This window comes from Pleurodeles waltl, chromosome 2_2 (genome assembly GCF_031143425.1).
Source record: "Pleurodeles waltl isolate 20211129_DDA chromosome 2_2, aPleWal1.hap1.20221129, whole genome shotgun sequence".
Lineage (NCBI taxonomy): Eukaryota > Metazoa > Chordata > Amphibia > Caudata > Salamandridae > Pleurodeles > Pleurodeles waltl.
In genome coordinates, this window is record NC_090439.1 from 926,884,908 (window position 1) to 926,899,777 (window position 14,870).

Consider the following 14,870-nt stretch of genomic DNA (forward strand, 5'->3'; position numbering starts at 1 on the left):
GGCACTATTTCTATCTGGCAGTAATGATATATTGCCAAACAACCCCAGGAAAATATTTATCACCCTTTGGCAGCACTTTCTGCATGTAGGCTGGGGGAAAGGGGAAATAGAACTTCTTGGCATGATTGGAATTTGTGAACTCTAAACCGTGTCTTCCTTGATCTGCAAGGTGCAGTCTCAGAAAATGAAGTTTATGTGCCATGACCAGTACTGTGAGCAGACCAAATATTGGACACATCTGGCCAAACATCATCTGGCTGAAGAATCACATCTCTACAATCAAAAGTTGGATGCCCAAGGTGTACATTAATTATACCAATTGAGACAACATTTGTTATTTCATCCTCCAAAAAGCAACATCAGGTCCTGAAATGGCTCAATGAGTAGAACCTGGAATACTTTAAACCAAGAGTGATCAACAATGATCAAGGTGGTCATTCTGACCTCGGCGGTAAAAGGCGCCTACCGCCGGTCAGAAATCCTCCATAATCCCGCCGCGGTCGCGGAAACCCGCCACGGTCATTCTGACCCGCAGAAGGCAAACCTCCGAAAATCCGACCGCCACAACAGACCGCCAGACCAGCGGTCGGCGGAAAAGTGGAGGTGACAAAACCTCCACCGTCACGCCAACAGAAATACGCCCATGCCATTACGACCCACGAATCCACGCGGCGGTCATTCAAACGCGGTATTCCATTGGCGGGACACACCGCCGCGGTCAGAATACACACAAACGAACAAAACTCAGCCACATTGGACGATTTGAATCCCACACACCTGATACACATACACACACCACTCCCACACACACAATACAATATAAAACACACACCCACATCACCCACAAACCCCTACGCTAAAAAATTCGTAAAGAAGGCAAGAGCGAGACACCAGCATCCAAAAAATAACAGCCACAGCCACTCAACACCATCACCCACACACTATTCACACACAAAACAACACACACCACCACACTCAACTCACTTAAATACACATACTCCACCCCACACATCATACACACCACCCCATGGCACCCCAAAGACAACCCCGCTTCACAGACGAAGAACTCAGGGTCATGGTGGAGGAAATCGTTCGGGTAGAGCCCCAGCTGTTCGGCACACAGATACAATACACCAGCATTGCCCGGAGGACGGAGCTATGGCAGAGGATTGTCGACAGGGTGAACGCAGTGGGACAGCACCCCAGAAATCGGGAAGACATCAGGAAGCGATGGAACGACCTACGGGGGAAGGTGCGTTCCATGGTATCCAGGCACAACATCGCCGTGCAGAAGACTGGCGGAGGACCCCCACCTCAACCCCCACAATTCACATCATGGGAGGAGGAAGTCTTGAACATCCTGCATCCTGACGGCCTCGCAAGAGTCGGCGGAGGAATGGATACTGGTAAGTTGAAGCTTCAATACTGCTTCCCCCCCACCTGCATGCCAAATCATACCCCAACCCTCACCCCCATCCTCGAACCCCACCCTCACCCCCATCCTCGAACCCCACCCTCACCCCCACCCCCACCACCATCCTCACCCCCACCACCATCCTCACCCCCACCCCCAGCACACCTATTCCCCGCCAATGTCTCACCATCACAACCCACACATCCCAAAACCTAGGCCTGCATGCGTCCACTAAGCATGGACACCCATCACCAAAGCATGCCCAATGCATATACACATCCCCCCCACAAGCCACCCTCACCAAAGCCCCCACACACGAATGCCAGCACTTGGGGACACGAGAACCCACAGATACACCCATATGCCACACATTGAAACTATAACCATACCTCTATACCCCTGCAGGACCCGACCGTCAACACACCGCGGCGGAGGGGCCAGAATTCTCCACACCCCCCACCCAAGAGGCCGTTAGCGATGACAGCAGCTCTGTCGACCTGGACACCGATGACCAGGCCGGACCATCGGGGACCTCTGGACAGTCGGTTCCCCTCACACAGGCCCAGGCCACTACAGACCCAAACCCCTCTGGGAACACCAGCACAGCTCCCACCCAGCGGGCCCATGCCTCTTTCTCCAGGGCGCGTCAATCTGCGGTGTGTCTACCACTACAGGGCACCCAGGATAACCCACCACCCCAACAACAACAGGGACCTGGGGGCAGTGGTAGTGGGCACACCGGCCAGGGGGCAGAGGCCCAGGGAAACAGGGGAACTCGGAGGGCAGCTGTGCGACAGGGGGGGGAGGAGAGGCCCAGGGAACCCACTCTCCACGAGGTCCTCACCACCATCATGGGAGCATACAACCGCTCCCAGGAGACGATGGCGACGGTACTGGCCCGGTTCCAGGAGATCCAGGTACTGCAGGAGGAACACTATCGGGGGTACAGGGAGGACATCAGAGCCATCAACACCACCCTGGTTACCATGGTAGGGCTGCTGCAGGACCTCGTCAACAACAGGGCGGACACTCAACAACACCCAAGGGCCCCTGCCACTAGCCTGGACCAAGAACAGCCAACCACCTCCGCCGGCGCTAGTGGACAGGAGGCCCCCGCACAGCAGCAGCCCACCAGACCCCCACCTCCTGCAGGAGAAGAACCACCCCGCAAGAGGGCCCTGAGATCTCGCAAGAAGACAGAGTAGGATGTCAAGACCCCCGCCAGCAATGGATACCACCTGATGTCATCCCACTGTCCCACATTGTCACCCTGTCCATCCTTGAACTGCCCATGCTCCATCTCTCCACAGGCCTCTGGACAATGCACCTGTGTGACTGTTACTCTGGACTCTGCCATGGACATTCCTTCACCATAGCCCCCACCCACTTGAAACCACCCATCCCATTTTGAGCACTTAAATAAACACCTATTTTGCACCAAAATATCTGGAGTCTGGCTGTGATTTCAATATATTGTAATTGACATGACAGTGCAAATATGTCCTTGTACATGGTGAAGTCAACAAACAGCTGCCACAAAGCTGTAGTCCATGGGGAAACGAAGCACAGGACTCGTAGTGGGGACCCCAGATCTGAAATAGGGAGGGAAAAGCCAAAACTCAGTCATCATACACTGGGGCAAATAGACAGGCAGCAGAGATGCTGGAGAGTAGTTAACATTTACTAAATTATCTTTGAAATGTTACCTGTGTCCTATTGGAAGTACTGTTCAATGATTCTGTCCCTGTTGTCTGTTTCAGCCCCGTCGTCTTCCTCCTCGTCACTCTCCTCAGGTTCCACCGCTGCCACAACACCACCGTCTCGACCATCCTCCTGCAGGAAAGGCACCTGGCGGCGCAAAGCCAGGTTGTGAAGCATGCAGCAGGCCACGATGATGTGACACACCTTCTTAGGTGAGTACATTAGGGATCCACCTGTCATATGCAGGCACCGAAACCTGGCCTTTAGGAGGCCAAAGGTGCGTTCGATCACCCTCCTAGTACGCCCATGGGCCTCATTGTACCGTTCCTCTGCCCTGGTCCGGGGATTCCTTACTGGGGTCAGTAGCCACGACAGGTTGGGGTACCCAGAGTCCCCCACTAGCCATACACGGTGTCTCTGTAGCTGTTCCATCACGTAAGGGATGCTGCTATTCCTGAGGATGTAGGCGTCATGCACTGACCCTGGGAATTTGGCATTTACATGCGAGATGTACTGGTCAGCCAAACACACCACCTGGATGTTCATTGAATGGTAATTTTTTCTGTTCCTGTACACCTGCTCCCTGTCTCTTGGGGGAACCAAAGCCACATGGGTCCCATCAATGGCACCAATGACGTTGGGAATATGTCCAAGGGCGTAGAAATCACCCTTCACTGTAGCCAATTCGCCCACCTCAGGGAAAATGATGTAGCTCCTCACGGATTTCATCAGGGCACACAACACTCTGGATAACACCTTTGAAAACATGGGCTGAGACATCCCAGAAGCAATTCCCACGGTTGTCTGAAATGACCCACTTGCCAAGAAATGGAGTACTGACATGACCTGCACCAGAGGGGGAATCCCTGTGGGTTGGCGGATGGGGGACATCAGGTCGGGTTCCAGCTGGGCACACAGTTCATGGATAGTGGCACGGTTAAGACGGTAGGTCAGGATAATGTGGCGTTCTTCCATTGTCGACAGGTCCACCAGCGGTCGGTACACGGGAGGATTCATCCGTCTCCTCGCCCAACCCAGCGGACGGTGCCTAGGAAGGACAACATGGAGCACACAGTCAAGCAACCCACAGGTACGTACTCACAGCTAGCACAGTATACGATTCTCTATGCAGTGAATGGCGTGTCTGAGTGGCTATGCAAGGCCTAGGCCTGTGTGACGCAGTTGAAATTGAGCCATGTGGGCCCTGGAAATGGCGGCTGCCTGACCTGTGAAGTGTGACAATGGGATGTGAGGTCAATGCGCTGGCGTGGCACACCGCGGCGGGCGGCGGGCGAAGACCGCGGCGCAAAGCCGCATTGGTTAACATTGAAGCCTATGGGTTTCAGGAGCCAATGGCGAAGGGCGCCGGCGGTGGCGGGACGCACCGCCGCGGTACGCACCGCCGCGGACGTCACCGCCATTTTCTATCTACTTATCCACTTGCGACTTGAACTTTCACAGGAGAGGACCTATACTGCAAGTGTTGCTGTGACCTCGGTCTGGAAGGGACAATGGCTGCTGCGCCTGGGGAAAGGGCCCCTGCCTTCACTGGAGAGGAGTTGGAGAAACTTGTGGATGGGGTCCTCCCCCAGTATGCGCTACTCTACGGTCCTCCAGACCAACAAGTGAGTTTAATTCAATCTGGATTTGGGGCCACTGGCTGGCTTGGGGGCCTGGCGGGGGGCCTGGCGGGGATGGGGGGCATGTTGGGCCTGGCGGGGGGCATGGCGCGGGGCCTGGTGGGGATGGGGGGCATGTTGGGCCTGGCGGGGGGCATGGCGGGGGGCCTGGCGGGGATGGGGGGCATGTTGGGCCTGGCGGGGGGCATGGCGGGGATGGGGGGCATGTTGGGCATGGCGGGGGGCCTGGCGGGGATGGGGGGCATGTTGGGCCTGGCGGGGGGCATGGCGGGGATGGGGGGCATGTTGGGCCTGGCGGGGGCATGGCGGGGGGCCTGGCGGGGATGGGGGGCGTTGGGCCACTGGCAAGGAAAATGCTGACAAACTTGAACGTGGTATTTCTCCCTCCCTGTACGTGTCACATAGGTCCGCGCCCATGAGAAGATCGGGATTTGGCGTGCCATCGCCAAGGAAGTCCGGACCCTGGGGGTCCACCATCGACGGGGCACCCACTGCCGCAAGAGGTGGGAGGACATCCGCCGCGGGACCAAGAAGACCGCCGAGTCTCTGCTGGGGATGGCCTCCCAACGTAGGCGGGGTGCCTGCCGTCAACTGAGCCCCCTGATGTTCCGGATCCTGGCGGTGGCCTACCCTGATTTGGATGGGCGCGTGAGGGCAGCACAGCAGACACAAGGGGGTGAGTACAAGCATTATCTACTCTGTAGTCGCGCAGTGGAGGTGTCTGGGTGGGGGAGGAGGGCTGGGGGTCCCCCTAGGCCAGGGCGATATCTGTAGGCTGGGCATCCCCGTAAGCCCCTGTGTCCCCAGCCACCACCCTCAGTAGTTTGTCAGTACAGCCATCCCTGGGCCGTGTCATCCATGGGTGCAGTTGTCAACTCTAGGCGTGTAGGGCATGTTCCACGGAATGCGTAGCGGACCCCAAGAGCGCAACTTAGTGCAGGGGGCATCTGTGTCTGTCATGTCCGCTAACTGTACCGGAGATCCATGTAATCAATATCCCTTTATTTCTCTCTCCCCCCCCTTTTTGTTTGTCTTTCTGTGCTTGTGTGCATCAGCATCATCAGGCGGAGGAGAAGTGGCATCGGGGCAGGAGGGAGCTGCATCTCACATGGCCCAGGAGGGCCATGCCACAGAGTCAGACTGGACCAGTGAGACGGAGGGCGAGGGGAGCTCCACGACAGGGACGACTGGACCCTGCAGCGACACGGACACGTCCTCGGAAGGGGGCTCCCTTGCGGGGGTGGCACCATCCGTGCCCCCCGCCATTACAGGTACAGCCGCCACCCAGCGCACCATCTCCGCCCTCCCAGCAGCCCCTCAGCGTTCGCCCCGTGCCCGCTCTGCCAGGAAGCCGGGCATCTCCTTCGCCCCAGGCACCTCAGGCCCTGCCCCTGTTACCCCCGCTGCCCTCAGTGAGGAGGTCATTGACCTCCTCCGAACGCTCATTGTTGGGCAGACTACCCTTTTGAATGCCATCCAGGGGGTGGAGAGGGAGGTTCATCGCAGCAATGCGTACCTGGAGGGCATTCATTCGGGTCAGGCTGCCCATCAGCGATCGTTCCAGGCTCTGGCCTCAGCACTGACGGCAGCCATTGTCCCTGTCTCCTGCCTGCCTCTACTAACTCCCTCCTCCCAGTCTCCTGTTCCTCTGCCTGTCCCACCCACACCATCAGACCAGCCTGCACACACCTCAACACCCAAGAGAAGCTCATCCAAACATAAGCACCACAGATCACGCAGACATTCACACACGCAACATTCCGATGCAGACATGCCAACAGTCACTACCACCTCTGTGACCCCCACCTCCTCGTCTCCCTCCTCCCTCCCTGTGACGTCTACACTCACACCTCCATTCACCTCACCATCAGCCAGTGTTTCCATCACCAGCACACCCTCCACTCCAGTCCGCACACGTGCAGTCACCACCCCCACTGCCATTTACACGTCCCCTGTGTCCTCTCCCACTGTGTCTGTCACCCCTTCTTCCACACCACACAAACGCAGCCACCCACCCACCCAACAGCCATCCACCTCACGACAGCCTATCCCTCCTGCACCTGCACCCAAAGACAGCAAACGTGACTCACCTACAACCACATCCTCTCCCTCCACTCCCATTCCCACTGTACCTACCACTCTCCATTGTCCCAAGAAGCTCTTCCTCGCCACTACTAACTTCTTTCCTGACCCTGAGCCCCCCCCTCCTTCTCGTCGGGGTAAGAAGAGCACCTCAGCCACCACCAGCCCTGCAGCCCCCTTGACAAGGGTGCAGGGGTATTGGAGCCCGCCAGCCCGCATGTCTGGATCTTCGCCCAGCAGCAAGGGGACAGCCAGCCCACCCCCTGGGAAGAGGAGCAGAAGGCGGAAGGGGCGCCGCAGGAGCCCGCCTTCTACATCTCCCCCGGACACCACCCAGAGACAGTCACCAGCCACAGCTCCAAAGGGAGGAAAGGGCCACAGGCCCACGACTAAGGAGGGCAAGGGCAGCAAGTCGGAGAGGTCAGGCAGCAGGCCTGCTGCCCAGGAGAAGCCCACAACCCCCATAGCCGCTGCCCCGGGAGGAACCGGCACAGCTGCCCCGGGAGAGCCCACCACCCCCATAGCCGCTGCCCAGGGAGGACCCAGCCCAGCTGGCCAGGAGGGCCCCACCACCCACAGCCCAGGTGGGCAGTGAAGGAGCACCATCCCCGTTGCCCAGGAGGGCACCACCAGGCAATTAGCAGTTGGCCATAGACCGGCCGCCGTCTCAAGAACCGCTGAACTGGGCCCTTCAAGGCAAGGACCGCTGAACTGGGCCCCGCCGTCTCAAGAACCGCTGAACTGGGCCCTTCAAGGCAAGGAGCGCTGAACTGGGCCCCGCCGTCTCAAGAACCTCTGAACTGGGCCCTTCAGGGCAAGGACCGCTGAACTGGGCCCCGCCGTCTCAAGAACCGCTGAACTGGGCCCCGCCGTCTCACGCACCGCTCCGCTGGGCCCCGCCGTCTCAAGAACCGCTGAACTGGGCCCCGCCGTCTCACGCACCGCTCCGCTGGGCCCCGCCGTCTCTAGAACCGCTGAACTGGGCCCCGCCGTCTCTAGAACCGCTGAACTGGGCCCCGCATCTCAAGAACCGCTGAACTGGGCCCTTCAGGGCAAGGACCGCTGAACTGGGCCCCGCCGTCTCAAGAACCGCTGAACTGGGCCCCGCCGTCTCACGCACCGCTCCGCTGGGCCCCGCCGTCTCAAGAACCACTGAACTGGGCCCCGCCGTCTCAAGAACCGCTGAACTGGGCCCTTCAGGGCAAGGACCGCTGAACTGGGCCCCGCAGTCTCAAGCACCGCTCCGCTGGGCCCCGCCGTCTCAAGAACCGCTCCGCTGGGCCCCGCCGTCTCACGCACCGCTCCGCTGGGCCCCGCCGTCTCAAGAACCGCTCCGCTGGGCCCCGCCGTCTCAAGAACCGCTGAACTGGGCCCCACCGTCTCACGCACCGCTCCGCTGGGCCCCGCCGTCTCAAGAACCGCTGAACTGGGCCCCGCCGTCTCAAGAACCGCTGAACTGGGCCCTTCAGGGCAAGGACCGCTGAACTGGGCCCCGCAGTCTCAAGCACCGCTCCGCTGGGCCCCGCCGTCTCAAGAACCGCTCCGCTGGGCCCCGCCGTCTCACGCACCGCTCCGCTGGGCCCCGCCGTCTCAAGAACCGCTCCGCTGGGCCCCGCCGTCTCAAGAACCGCTGAACTGGGCCCCACCGTCTCACGCACCGCTCCGCTGGGCCCCGCCGTCTCAAGAACCGCTGAACTGGGCCCCGCCGTCTCAAGAACCGCTGAACTGGGCCCTTCAGGGCAAGGACCGCTGAACTGGGCCCCGCAGTCTCAAGCACCGCTCCGCTGGGCCCCGCCGTCTCAAGAACCGCTCCGCTGGGCCCCGCCGTCTCACGCACCGCTCCGCTGGGCCCCGCCGTCTCAAGAACCGCTCCGCTGGGCCCCGCCGTCTCAAGAACCGCTGAACTGGGCCCCGCCGTCTCAGGAACCGCTGAACTGGGCCCTTCAAGGCAAGGACCGCTGAACTGGGCCCCGCCGTCTCAAGAACCGCTGAACTGGGCCCTTCAAGGCAAGGAGCGCTGAACTGGGCCCCGCCGTCTCAAGAACCGCTGAACTGGGCCCTTCAGGGCAAGGACCGCTGAACTGGGCCCTTCAAGGCAAGGACCGCTGAACTGGGCCCCGCCGTCTCAAGAACCGCTGAACTGGGCCCTTCAAGGCAAGGAGCGCTGAACTGGGCCCCGCCGTCTCAAGAACCGCTGAACTGGGCCCCGCCGTCTCAAGAACCGCTGAACTGGGACCTTCAGGGCAAGGACCGCTGAACTGGGCCCCGCAGTCTCAAGCACCGCTCCGCTGGGCCCCGCCGTCTCAAGAACCGCTCCGCTGGGCCCCGCCGTCTCACGCACCGCTCCGCTGGGCCCCGCCGTCTCAAGAACCGCTCCGCTGGGCCCCGCCGTCTCAAGAACCGCTGAACTGGGCCCCGCCGTCTCAGGAACCGCTGAACTGGGCCCTTCAAGGCAAGAACCGCTGGCCCTTTGGCAGACGTGGCAGGGCAGGATCTATCTCGGGCAGGGCTGCAGGATGTCCTCTGGCCAACTTGCCTCCTCCAGTGGCAGTGGGGTCTGTTATGGACTGTATGGACTGTGGCTTTGCTCTCCCCAGGATGGCCCAGTGGGCAGGCCACCCACTGTATGGACTGTATGGACTGTGGCTTTGCTCTCCCCAGGATGGCCCAGTGGGCAGGCCACCCACTGTATGGACTGTATGGACTGTGGCTTTGCTCTCCCCAGGATGGCCCAGTGGGCAGGCCACCCACTGTATGGACTGTATGGACTGTGGCTTTGCTCTCCCCAGGATGGCCCAGTGGGCAGGCCACCCACTGTATGGACTGTATGGACTGTGGCTTTGCTCTCCCCAGGATGGCCCAGTGGGCAGGCCACCCACTGTATGGACTGTTTGGACTGTGGCTTTGCTCTCCCCAGGATGGCCCAGTGGGCAGGCCACCCACTGTATGGACTGTTTGGACTGTGGCTTTGCTCTCCCCAGGATGGCCCAGTGGGCAGGCCACCCACTGTATGGACTGTATGGACTGTGGCTTTGCTCTCCCCAGGATGGCCCAGTGGGCAGGCCACCCACTGTATGGACTGTTTGGACTGTGGCTTTGCTCTCCCCAGGATGGGCCAGTGGTCATGGAGTCCCCTCGTGGATCTGGCGTCGTGTACTCAAGTGGCTGAGGTGCCCCCCCTTCCCTTCCCCCTGAGGTGCCTGTCCTATTTTCTTTCTGATGCCCCTGCAGTGTTCTCTCCGTGGAGTTCTTGTCGTGGGACTGGGCCTTGCCCCTTTGCACAGGACCCCTGTGATCCACGGACAGTGGTTGGACTACATTTAGTAGCTGTATATATTTTGTACATAGTTTATTTATTTATTGGGATTACTGGTGTACATATTTCAATATATCTGCCCGTTTATGATCTCTTCTTTTGGTCTTTGCATTATTTCGGAGGGGGGTGGTTTGTGGGTTGTGACAGTGATCTGTGGGAATGCATTGATGTGTGTGTTGTAGTGGGTGTGGGTGGGTGGGTGTGTGCCGGTAATCTTTTCCCTCCCCTGTGTCGTAGGTGCAGTACTCACCGATGTCTTCCGCGCCGCCGGGCGTGCTCCTGGTATATGAGCAGGAATAGGAGTGCGGGGATGACCTGCAACTCTGGTTCCATACTGCCGGAATCTCGCGTGGAGTGCGTAGAGGTGAGCGTTTTCCCGTTCGTAGTCTGTTTCCGCCGTGTTCTTATCGGCAGTGCTCCCGCCCCGGAAAAGGTGGCAGATTGGTGGGTCGTAATAGGGTGGGCGGTACATTGTCTGCCGCCTGGCTGTTGGCGGGAACCGCCGCGCTGTTTGTTTGTACCGCCGTGGCGGGCGGAGTGTTAAGTTGGCGGGCTGTGTTGGCGGTTCCCGCCAGGGTCAGAATTGCATATTTTAGACCGCCGGCCTGTTGGCGGCTTGGCCGCCGCTTTATCACCGACCGCCAGGGTCAGAATGAGGGCCCAAGTGTCTAAACTTTAGGAAGTCTGAGATTTTGTTTAAAAATCCTCAAAAGTCAACATTACTTCTTTGTCATTGCTCCCCCTTCACCACACTTGTTCTATGCTTGGGGCCAACCACAGTTTTGTTCAGTGTGATGCCTTCAGCGGATTCAGGGAGTGGATTCTGCACTTAATATGGCCCTAGGGGGGCTATCTGCAGGGCCTCACCCATATTCCACTGTGTCCCCATCATCATGTGGAGCTGGGTGATTGTGTGGACCTGTGGCAGAGCAGCAGAGCTTTGGTTTGGTGGCTGGACCTGAAGAAGAGCGTGTTCTGTTGGTAAACTAGAAGAAAACCCAGATCAACACACTTACAGTAGCAAGTACAATATTTGAAGCAGCCTGCTCAACTCAGAAGTGCATAAGCTTCCTCCCAAACTGCCGTCCACCAGACATCTGCACCTGCTTGTCATAATTAAGATAAGAGGCTCATTAAATTAAACTTAACCAGAGGTTTTTTTAAACCAACCATATTGATGCTGCAGATGGTGGGGTTGTCAAATCAGTTGGTGAAGGGGGAGATTAGCATTTTTTACCATTTTAGCACGAACATTTTTATCTTCCCAGACTCCGGTCAGTCCTTTTTGTGTGTGAGCTTCCTCCCATAAGCAAGTTCTCAATTGATTTGGAGGTTACTGAAAGTTTTTCGAGGAAAGGTAAGTGTGCACCTAACTTGTTCTAGCAATATTTGGTCTCCCTGAGGTATTTCATTTCTATATAAGCCAGCAGCCAATTGTCTTAATTGGATTGGGTATGGTTAGCCGGCTTGAATCATCTTCCAGAATGCTTGACGGTTAATCTATACACCCACATCAGTTGTGCAGTACCCAAAGAGTAAGGGGGTAATAGAAGGTATGCTGAAATTACCCCAAAAGCCTGCAACTTTCCATGAGGGGATAATATGTGTAGTGCCTCCAAATTCATATGTTGAACTAACTCAAGCTAAGGGAGGCAATGTGGACAGTATGTCCCATGCAAACCCATCAATGACCTTGGCTTTTTCTCCTTTGGTGAAATCAGTAAAATACTTTGTGGGAAATATTTTACAATCAAGAAAACTGGAGTGTTAAACCTAACTCCATTGGATAAGAATGCAGTGGTAAGAACTGCACTATTTTGACACCAGATTCTATATTCCTCCAGTTCTTTTTTTGACACAGTGGCTGACTCCCTGAACCCTGACTTCAACGTTAGCCTCGGCTATTCACCTCCTCACTTGGCAGTCCTCGGCCAGTTGAGATGAATTTGGGCAGTATTAAAACAAATCTGAATTAGACAACTACAAATTGGACAGCAACTAATGAGGAGTTAATCCCTTCTTCATGTATGTGGTTTCACAGCACAGATTACCTCAGTTTTCAAATTGAATTTGGAAGTTTGGCAGCCTCCTCCTTATCTATGGTGGGCATTTTATTACTAGTGCAGAAAACCTTAGAAGGAACCTTTCAGGCAACAGAAGTGAACAATGTTGTATTCAAAATGCATTCAGCCCATCTAGTAACAATTGCGAGAGGGATAAAGCAGAATAATCTTTACATGCTTTCTTTAGTATGCCCAATTGCAATGAATCAGAAATGTAGTTCACAACATATATACCTCTGAACAATTTGTTCTCATTAGTTTACGTCTCAAGAAGACCCATGCTGGTTACGAACTGGGAGTTTTGTACCTTTCATAAAAGCTATATTCTACTAGCAAGGTGATTTTATAAACCAGCAAGTAGAGTAAATAAAGTGTATAAAGAAATAAGGGCATATCAACCCAGGAATAGCCTGAAGGTCAAGACCCTTAGATTCAAGCACAAATAACAATGTCCTCAACAAAGTATCTCAGACAAGACAGCTTATTGACCCAAGTGCTGGATCTGGTAAGCATCCCTGCATGGGCAACTCCAAGGACATCCTAGTTATTCTACCTCTAAGTTAAAATAAAAAGAAGAGGCAGTGCCTCATGGTCAACACAATCAGCCTAGCAGGTCCTTCCAGTAAAGGATAGATTAGAGGGCAGGAGGGTAAATAATAATAATTCCTACACTTCACTCTCAAAGAAATACTCTCAAATGAATTTATGTTGATACTGACAGGTATGGTATAGGAAATAAAAAAATGAAACCACTAAATTGTTCTCAGGTATTAGAGGTTCTGTATAATTGCTCCTCATTGAAAGCGTTCTTTAAAAATGGTCAAAAACAGGTTGGGATTGCAAATATTAAATCAGGGATAGAAGTCACAGGGATCTTGCTTTTCTTCCAACTTGCTAAGGCAGCCTCTTATTTGGCACAGGATGAGATCCTGGTACAGGGTACCAAATTAAAACTGTACCTTCAACTCCTATATGCAATACATTTTTTCAGTATCATGCAGGATTATGACCAAATTTGGTCACTTACAAAGGTAATGGTTATATTGGCAAAAGGTTGTTCCTATAAACAAGGGTGCAATGAGGGTAACAATACCAATTGCTGTGAAAAGGTGGTGGAAACCCAGTTTTGTAAACAAGAATAGTTTCACCAGTTTGAGATCATTTAGTGAATCAAATAGTGATATAATATTCCAAGTAAAGTGAACTAGGACTTCTTCTCACAACCTTTCACTGGAACATACATGGATTTATAAAATTGGTAAACCTAGAGTGTTTTAATATAATTCACTCCAACAATGCTATCATTTGTTTCCAGGTAACCGGGTTGTGTGAAGAAACCCCTTTAATAGATGATTTCTTGCAAGTGCTTCGAATAGTTCAGGTCTAACTTCATGGGGGCTTCTGACTCTACTCCCCAATACCATGGCCTTTAAACTATAACTATCATTGTTAAATTATAACTGTAATTGGATCTTGACAACTCTTTCTAATTTAGATAAAAATTCTGCCAGCATTTATTTAATAGTTGTGATAAATGTGTGTGCATATATATATATATATATATAAATATATATACTGTATATATATATATACAGCAAATTCACACTCGTACAAAGTCCAACAGGAACTGTTCTTTGAAGATTTTACCCACCAAATATATTTGTAATGACTGGAGACTTCAAGCTTCATTTAAACCCCTAAATGACTGACTCTTGTTAAAAGAACTTATTATCTGCCTATAACATCAAGACTGCAGTTTTTTTCTAATTGTACCTCCTCTCCTCTAGACCACTATACTTTAACCTTTTATCATTAGGGGTATGATCTGTGTAAATGGGCAGTTTGCCTCCTACTTTCCAGCTCACAAACATGTGTCAATAGTAATCAACGCTGCCCAATAGATTATGGGGGTCATTCCGACCCCGGCGGTCAAGGACCGCCGGGGCCGGGGTTTCTTCGGGAGCACCGCCAACAGGCTGGCGGTGCTCCGCAGGGCATTCTGACCGCGGCGGTATGGCCACGGTCAGAACAGGAAAACCGGCGGTGTCCCGCCGGTTTTCCGCTGCCCTGAGGAATCCCCCATGGCGGCGCAGCTTGCTGCGCCACCATGGGGGATTCCGACCCCCTCACCGCCATCCTGTTCCTGGCGGTTCCGACCGCCAGGAACAGGATGGCGGTGAGGGGTGTCGTTGGGCCCCTGGGGGCCCCTGCAGTGCCCATGCTAATGGCATGGGCACTGCAGGGGCCCCCGTAAGAGGGCCCCACTTTGAATTTCAGTGTCTGCTTTGCAGACACTGAAATTCGCGACAGGTGCTACTGCACCCGTCGCACCCTTCCCACTCCGCCGGCTCCATTCGGAGCCGGCTTCCTCGTGGGAAGGGGTTTCCCGCTGGGCTGGCGGGCGGCCTTCTGGCGTTCGCCCGCCAGCCCAGCGGGAAAGCCAGAATGGCCTCCGCGGTCTCTCGACCGCAGAGCGGCCATATGGCGGTTCCCACCAGGCGGGCGGCGACCGCCGCCCGCCGGCCTCAGAATGAGGCCCTATATGTTTTTTTCATACTTGTTTTTTCAACTTAATAGTGTGCTTCAAAGTTTTGCACACAGAGGTTAGTGATCAACATCAGTTACATCTCACTGTATGGCTTTTGGCAGAATAT

General features: G+C 55.2%; 1 protein-coding gene across 2 annotated transcripts in view; it reads right to left on the reverse strand.

The window, feature by feature from the left end:
- SYBU (syntabulin) overlaps positions 1-14,870 on the reverse strand; it is a 200,525-nt gene that overhangs the window by 58,184 nt on the left and 127,471 nt on the right. The window lies entirely within an intron of this gene.